This window comes from Talpa occidentalis, unplaced genomic scaffold (genome assembly GCF_014898055.3).
Source record: "Talpa occidentalis isolate TD23 unplaced genomic scaffold, MPIMG_talOcc4v2.1 talOcc4.4, whole genome shotgun sequence".
Taxonomy (NCBI): domain Eukaryota; kingdom Metazoa; phylum Chordata; class Mammalia; order Eulipotyphla; family Talpidae; genus Talpa; species Talpa occidentalis.
The window spans coordinates 117,643,667-117,651,975 of record NW_023604295.1 but is presented as its reverse complement, the minus strand read 5'-3'; positions in this window follow the sequence as shown (position 1 = coordinate 117,651,975).

Sequence of the window (8,309 nt, the reverse complement as noted above, 5' to 3'; positions counted from 1 at the left end):
ATGTGTTTATTTTCTCAGGATCCACTCATCTTACCATGTACTCAATCACCTAACTGCAACTAACTGCCTCTATGGAAAGGTGGAATGGCCTGTCATTGCCAGATAGAAATGATAATGTAATGTCTACAGCTTTACAGAGACAAAACAAAAATGAACTTTCCAGCTACAAAGGAATTGCATATGCAGAAGCAAGTGGGTATGAAAGCCCAGCCTATCTGAGGTGTTGCAGATAATTTAGCAAGCAGAGAATGGGCAGAGGAAGAACACAGTGTTTGCAGGTTAACTTTGTGGGTCTCACTGAGAAGCATGGGTTTTCCTTCCAAAGGTGATAGGGAGCCAAGTACGTCCACCATAGGAGAGTGACAGGGGCCACCCACATTTCAGTACAATTTATAGTCTGAAAGGAATGTCTCATAAGCTCCTCTCTTCCATAAGCACTGTCAGAAAACAGTCTTCGCTCTTCCTTTGGAGGGTAATTCATTGCATGAGTGCTTGGAGGTTTCAGGCTATGTCCACCAATTCTTTAATACTCCTTCCCACAAGAGGAAGAACTTTGCCTTCTCCTTGAGTTCAAGCTGGTCTTGGGTGACTGACTTCTAACAATAGAGTATAGAATGGAACAATAGTAACCTTACAGTGGAGAAACCCCTTAACCAAGCCTGCAAGGTAGGGATCACCAGAAACATATTTATACCATGTAGTCTCCAATGTGGTACAATGAGAAGGATTCATCATCTCTGTGGCAATTTTTTCTTTTTCTTTTTTTTAAGATTTATTTATTTATGCACACAAGAACTAGAGTAGAGGTCAGAGGCATGGAGGATGAGAGGATTCACCAGAGACAGAGTGGGGAACAGAACACACAGATTAACTGAAATACACTGCTGAGGGGAGCAGCGGGCGAGACAGGAGAGGTCTGCTGCGCCTGTGGGTAGCTCCCTGGCCAGCCTGGGATCGAACTTGTGCTGCAGTGGCTGTAGATAGCTTCATAGTTTGCATCTTAACCCCTTGTGCCACAAGGGAGGCCCCTCTGTGACATTTTTAACACCCCAGTGAAGTGTATACAGTATATATTTGCTGTACTATTTTTGCAACTGCTCTATAAATCAAAAATTATTTCAAAACACAGCTATAAAAGTTATTGAAAATTTCCAAGCAAAAACATCAAAATAAAAAGGGATCATAATTTCATTTCCAAAAGATCTTCACCAAAGATGGGCCTCCCCTAGTAGCGCAGGCGGTTGAGCGCCACTCTGTGAAGCTTTCTGCAGCCTCTGCAGTGCCAGTTCGATCCTGGCCAGACAGCGAGGGGCCCACATGGCACAGCAGACATCTCCTGTCGTGCTGCTCCCCTCAGCAGTGTATTTCATCAGTCTGCCTGTTCTGTTCCCTGCTGTCTCCAGTGAATTCTCACCCTCCCAAGCATCTGGCCTGTACCCCGGGTCTTGTATAAATAAATAAATAAATAAATAAATAAATAAATAAATAAATAAATCTTTTTAAAAAAAAGATCTTCACTAAAGAGAATTTTAAAATCAAAATTTCAACAGAGTGAAATGATCCTACGTGGAAAATCTGAGATTCAAGAAGGGATCATAAGCAAAGTAATTATAAGTATTTATGTAATTCTAAATAAATGTTGATTATATAGATAATCTTATTTTGAGGCCTTCAAAAAAGAGAGACTATATATATTAAAACAATAAAAGAAGCGGGTACCAGTTAAAATGTCCTACTATTTTTGTACCATCCAAGAAGACACAAAAATATTTAGCTTTCAACTTTTATTTTATTTTATTTTATTTATTCATACAAGCACTGGATACAGTCAGAAGCACGGGAGGGTGAGAGAATTCACCAGAGCCAGAGTGGGGAACAGAACAGGCAGACTGACAAAGTACACTGCTAAGGGGAGCAGCAGGCAGCAGGAGAGGTCTGCACGCCATGTGGGACCCTCGCCTGGCAGCCGGGGATGGAACTGTTGCTGCAGAGGCTGATGGCAGCTCTGCAACCCAGCGCTCAACCGCTGCGCCACTGAGGAGGCCCAACTTTTTTTTTTTAATATAGCCCATGACATTTTATTTTATCGTAGAAGAACTGGGTGTAGGCCAGAGGTGTGTGTGGCTGGGAGGGGAGGGAAAATGATTCACCAGAGACAGAGTGGGGAGCAGAACAGGCAGATTTGCTGAAATACACTGCTAAGGAGAGCAATGGGTGAAACAGGAGAAGTCTGCTGTGCCATATGTGGGTTAGCTCCCTGGTCAGGGATTGTACTCAGATGTTAGGGATGATAACACTGAGACTTAATCCTAGGCCACCAGGGAGGCCCTTGGCTTTCAACTTTGACTAAGGAATATACTAAGATTTCTGGCATTACCACTAAAAAAAGAGGATACTTATCATCCAAATTAGTAATGTTTTTTAAAATCAAAAATAAGAAAAGAGTGTAGCTACAAATTAATATAGATAAGATAGGATAAATAGAAACCACAAAATAAAGTAGTAGAAGTAAATACAAATAAAAATGAATAGCCTAATGCTCTCATTAAAGAAAAAAAATTAAAATTTTTATTATTTTAAGGTATTATTGAAGTAACATTTTAATACATCATATGTTTCAGATGAACTGCATCATAATTCAACATCTATCCATCATTCTATCTACCTACTAAAGTATAATTTCTACCAAAAATCTAGTTTCCATCTTCCACTGTACAATTAACCCCTTTTACCTGATTTACTCATCCACCATCCCCTCTCTTTTTGGTAACCATTATTTTGTTTTTATAGTCTAACAGTCTGTTTTTTGGTTTTGTTTTGTTCATTTGTTTCTTTATCTTCCATATATGAGTAGAATCATAAAGTATTTGGCTTTCTCCATGTTTATTTCACTAGCATAATACTGTCTAGGTTTATCCATGTCACCAAAGGCAAGAATTCATCTTTTTTTATAGGTGACTAGTACTGTATTGTGTATATGTATACCCCATCTTCTTCAACCATTCATCTGCTGATGGGCATTTAGGTTGTTTCCAAATCTGGACTATTGTAAATAATGCTGCAATGAATATAAGGATGCATACATCTCTTTGAACTGGAGTTTTCATATTCCATGGATAAATAATCAGCGGTAGAAGAGCTGGATCATATGATTTTTCAATTCTTAATTTTTCTTAAAGATTTATTTATTTATGCATGCAAGAACTGGGGTACAGTCCAGACATGGGGGGGATGAGAGGGTTCATCAGAGGCAGAGTAGGGAACAGAACATGCAGATCGACTGAAATACACTGTAGAGGGGAGCAGCGGGTGAGTCAGGAGAGGTCTGCTGCGCCATGTGGGTAGCTCTCTGGCCTGCCGGGGATCGAATTTGTGCTGCAGAGGCTGCGGATAGCTCACAGTGCTGTGCTTAACTACTTGTGCTACCAGGGAGGGCCTATTCTTAATTTTTTGAGGAAACTCCATCGTGTTTTTCAAACTGGCTGCACCAGTTTATGTTCCCAACAGTGCACAAGGGTTCTCTTTCCTTCATATCCTTGCCAACATTTGTAGTTTCTTACCTCTTGGATAATATCCATCCTTACAAGAGTGAAGTGGTATTTCATGGTGTTTTTTGTTTGTATCTCTCTAGAGATGCTGAACATCTGTTCATGTACCTATTGACCATCTATGTTTGGTAAGGTATCTGTTCAGATCCTCTATTTTAAAGCCCATTTTAAAATCAAGGTGTTTATTTTTAAATTGTTGCGTTGTGTGAGTTCTTTATATATTTGTCAGATATATGATTTGTGAATATCTTCTCCCATCCAGTAGGTTGGCTTTTTGATTTGATCATGGCTTCTTTCACTGTGCAGAAGATTTTTTTGGTTTTGTGGCGTCACACTTGTTTATTTTTGCTTTTGTTTCCCAGATCTATATTTAAAAAAATCAAGACTTATAAGATATATTTCTAAGGATATAGAAGGTTGAAAGAGAAAGAACAGAGAAAGATATAGTAGGCAAATGCTAAACAAAAAAAGCTAGTACTACCAAATTAAATGTTTATTTTTTATTTTTGAATTTTAATTTTTAAAAATTTTTATTAATTTATGTGTATAAGTATTGGGGTATAGGCCAGAGGTGTTATGGGGAGCTGGAGATGAGAGGATTCACCAGAGACAGAGTGGGGAGCAAAACAGACAGCTCTAATGAAATACCCTGCTGAGGGGAGCAGTGAGCCAGACAGGAGAGGTCTGCTGTGCCATGTGGGTTAGCTCCCTGGCTAGGAATTGAACTCATGCCATAGTGTCTACTGATAGCTTGATAGTATTGAGACTTATCTCTTTGTACCATCAGGAAGGCACCAAATTAAATAATTTTAAGGCAAAAAAGCACTACTAGAGGTAAGAATGATCACAATGTATACTAAAAAGGTTAAATTCCCTAGAATAATATCATAAGCCTAAAAGTGTCTGTACTGAATAATATAGCCTCAACACACACATATTTTAAAATTTGAAGAGAATTCCAAGGGAAAATGGATAACTCCATCATAATAGTAGAAGTTTTTGTAGCATTGCTCTTGACAATGGATAAATTAAGCAGGAGAAAAACATCAGGAGGAAACAGATGATTAATATAGCACAATCAATAAGCTTGATTCAATAGCCACATATACAGTATTATTTCTAATATCACTTTTTATTTTAAACAGTGAAATATTTGTTAAATTGATCACTTACACTAGCCTCAACAAACTGTCAAAGAAACAATATAATACAAATATAGGGCCTCCCTGGTGGCACAGAGGGTTAAGACGCAACCTATGAAGCAATCCACAGCCACTGCAGCACGAGTTCCGATCCCCGGCTGGCCGGGGAGCAACCACATGGCACAGCAGACCTCTCCTGCCTTGCCCGCTGCTCCCCTCAGCAGTGTATTTCAGTTGCTCTCTCTGTTCTGTTTCCCACTCTGTCTCTGGTGGATCCTCCCACGCCTCTGGCCTGTACCCCAGTTCTTGTATGCATAAATGAATCTTTAAAAAAAAGAAAAAAGAAAAAAACCCAAATATAATACAAATTGTTCTTTAAAACTCAATAAAGTTAGGAACAAATAATTAAAAGATCATCAGGAACATTCTTTACATTTGAAAATTAACAAATACAATTCTAAATAATTCAGAAAAAATACATAGAATTTGAAGATGATGAAAATACAATATATCAAAACTTAGAAGTATTAAATTCTTATGTTAGAAAAGAAGAAAAGATGAAAGTTTATGCACTCAGTATCCACTTAAAAAGTTAAATAAAACACAAAAGAATATATCTAATGAAAATAAAGGAAAGAAATGTTCATGATAAAGATGAAAATTAAGAAAATAAAAATAAAACATACACCAGATCAGCAAAGAAGTTGTTTCTTTGAAAAGATTTATAGCATTAATAAACTTTTGCCAATAATGTTCAAGGAAAAAGCGGCAAGAAGACAAAAATAAACAAAATAAAGAATAATAAACATAATTATAGACACTACAGAATTATATGGATTATAAAAGGATATTGTAAACAACTTACTGATAATGAAAACAAAGTGGATAAAGTCTTTTAAAAACTTATCAAAACTGATTAAAGATAGAAAAACTTAGTAATCTTACATCCATTAAAAACTGAGTAAGTACACAAACATTTTCCCACAAGGAAAGCACTAGGTGTGCGTTGTTTTATTGGTGAATTTCCCCAAATGTTTAAAGAACAAATACTTTCATCTTATAAAACAATTCTAAAGAATAGAAAAAGGAACTCTCCTTTCTCACTTATAAGGCCAGCATAGCTTTGATATTAAAATAAGAAAGAGTAATTCAAGACAGAAAAATTACAGATCACATTCACTCATGGGAATAATCATACATATCCTAAATAGATTATCAATGTATATAATCCTGCTATTTATAAAAAATGACCCAGTTGGGTTTGTCTCAGGAATGCAAACTTGGTTGAACATTAGAAAACAATCACTGGCAGGAAATATTAAAGGAGAAAATCAATAATTAAGCCATTAGTTGTGTTAGGGGGAAAGGATGTTCTGAGCTAATCCCATACAGGCTTTGTGGACTCCATCCCTACTCCAGACCAAAGTCATCAAGACATTGGGAAAGACAAATCCCATCATCACCAAAGGGAAGGTGGCTTGGACCTGAGGGTGGAGTTAAGCCGCCACGTTGAGTATAAAAGCCAAACACGTGGGCCTTGGGGGCTCTCTTGTTCTGTCGCTCGCCTCCTGGCTTCACAGCTCCTGGCTTGCGGGCAGCTCTCAAAGTGCCATTTGTGTTTCCAGGTCGGAGGATGTGGGTGAGGATCCACAGTCAGGCACCCAGTTTTGTATCGGGGCTGCCCTATAACAGTTGCAAGAGCATTTGACAAAACCCAACATTTGGTAATGTTAAAAACTCTTAGCAGTAGGGAAATAGAAGTGAAGTTCTTCATCTTCATAAAAATCATCCTTGAAAACAACAGAAAAAATCATCTTCAAATTGAAAGTACCCTTTTATAAGATTAGATGGAAGGTAAGAGTATCAACTATCACCAAGCAAATGATGAAACAGAGAAAGGATTGATAATATTGCTATGCTATTGAATATATTATACATTTTATAAGCTGTCAGATTTGATTTACTTAAATTATAAAAAGAATTTTTAGTGATAAGTTCTTGGTAATAATTCATCTTCTAGTAATGCCTGTTTTGTGTTGGAATCAGAGTAGTGCTGGCCTTAGTAAATGAATTGGGGACTATTCCCTCCCTTTCAATTTTTGGGGAGAATGTCTATAAAATTGGTTATATTTATTGAATATTTGGTAGAATTTACCAGTGAAACTATATGTGTCTGAGTTTCTTTGTGGAAGGTTTTTTTTTTCTTTACTATACATGCCATCCCTTTAACAGATGTAGGATTATTCAAATTATCTATTTTTGTGTGAATTATACGTTGAGTTTTATAAATCTTTCAGAAATCTAAAGCTGCTTCTTCATTTTCTTCTTTGTTGTATAGTTTATAAGTGAGAAGTCTGATATAATTCTTTTCTTTGTGCTCTTGTATGTAATGTGCATTTTTTCCAACTGTTTAGATGTTTCTCTTTATCATTGATTTTCAGCAATTTTACTATAAAGTGCCTTAATGTGGTTATGATTTTGTTTATTCTGCTTGGTGTTCATTGAACCCCTTGAATTTGTAGATTTATATTTTTTTTATTAAATTTGTAACTATCTAGGTAATAGTTCTTCAAATCTCTCCTGTGACAATATAAAGTAAATTCATCCAACTAAGATGATATCCTCCTGAGAACTCTAACTAGGGCCAGAAGTATTAAAAGGTCTTTCTATTCTGGTGTCAGATAATAGGTATTATTTCCATCCATACTGGAGCCTTGGGAATTGTTTTACCTACCCTTTCTGAGTGGTTCTTTTCCCTAATTAGTTTCTCCTTAACCATGTGCAAATCAATAGTCATTCACAGACTCAAGAGGTCTCTTTTGCACATATCTGGAGTTCTAGATAGGTGCAGTTTCCTCCTTTCTGGTTCTTTGTCCTGAAAATTTTAGCTACCTTGGTCTTCAGTTCTAATATCTGTCTTCTCCACTCAGCAATACTGCTGTGCTCTGTTCTGCATTAAAAACTGTTTCAAAGTAATAGGTTGGGGCAATTACATGATTTGTTTACTTCTCTTATTTCAGTGATCACTCTTATATGCTGTCTACTGTTCAATGTATGAAAACCATTGTTTCATGTATTCTTGTCTATGGTTTCCTAATTGTTTAAGAGGAAAAGATAAGCCCAGTTCTTACTACTCAATCATTGTCACAGTAGAAGTTCTACTTGGAGAGTTTTAAGATATACAGTGCCAAATTCATATCATTCTCATACATTCAAATTCAGTAGGTTTGGCTTGAAATGCTGGGATTTTTACTTATTAAAAAGTACTCAGATGATTCTGACACATGGGCAGAGTTGGAAACTATATCTTGATACATCAGGCAAAATCATGTTCAGACATTCTTCTAATTAGAAGGAAGACCAGACCTTTTAACTTTTAAAACTTTTCGTGGTTCTGGGTGTGATGGGATACTTTACAATGACCTGGCTGCAACCAACGATCCAGCTGAAAACAATTAGGAGAGCAGCTAAAATATAAAACATCTGTTTGAAGGCACCACTGAGCACCTGGAGGCACTAGGACTTAAGAGGACACAATCTCAGAGAAAGGGAAACCATACACAGTGACATTCTGCAGCACCTTTGTCCCTCAGGGAAATTCTGGGCATATAGCCAGAAT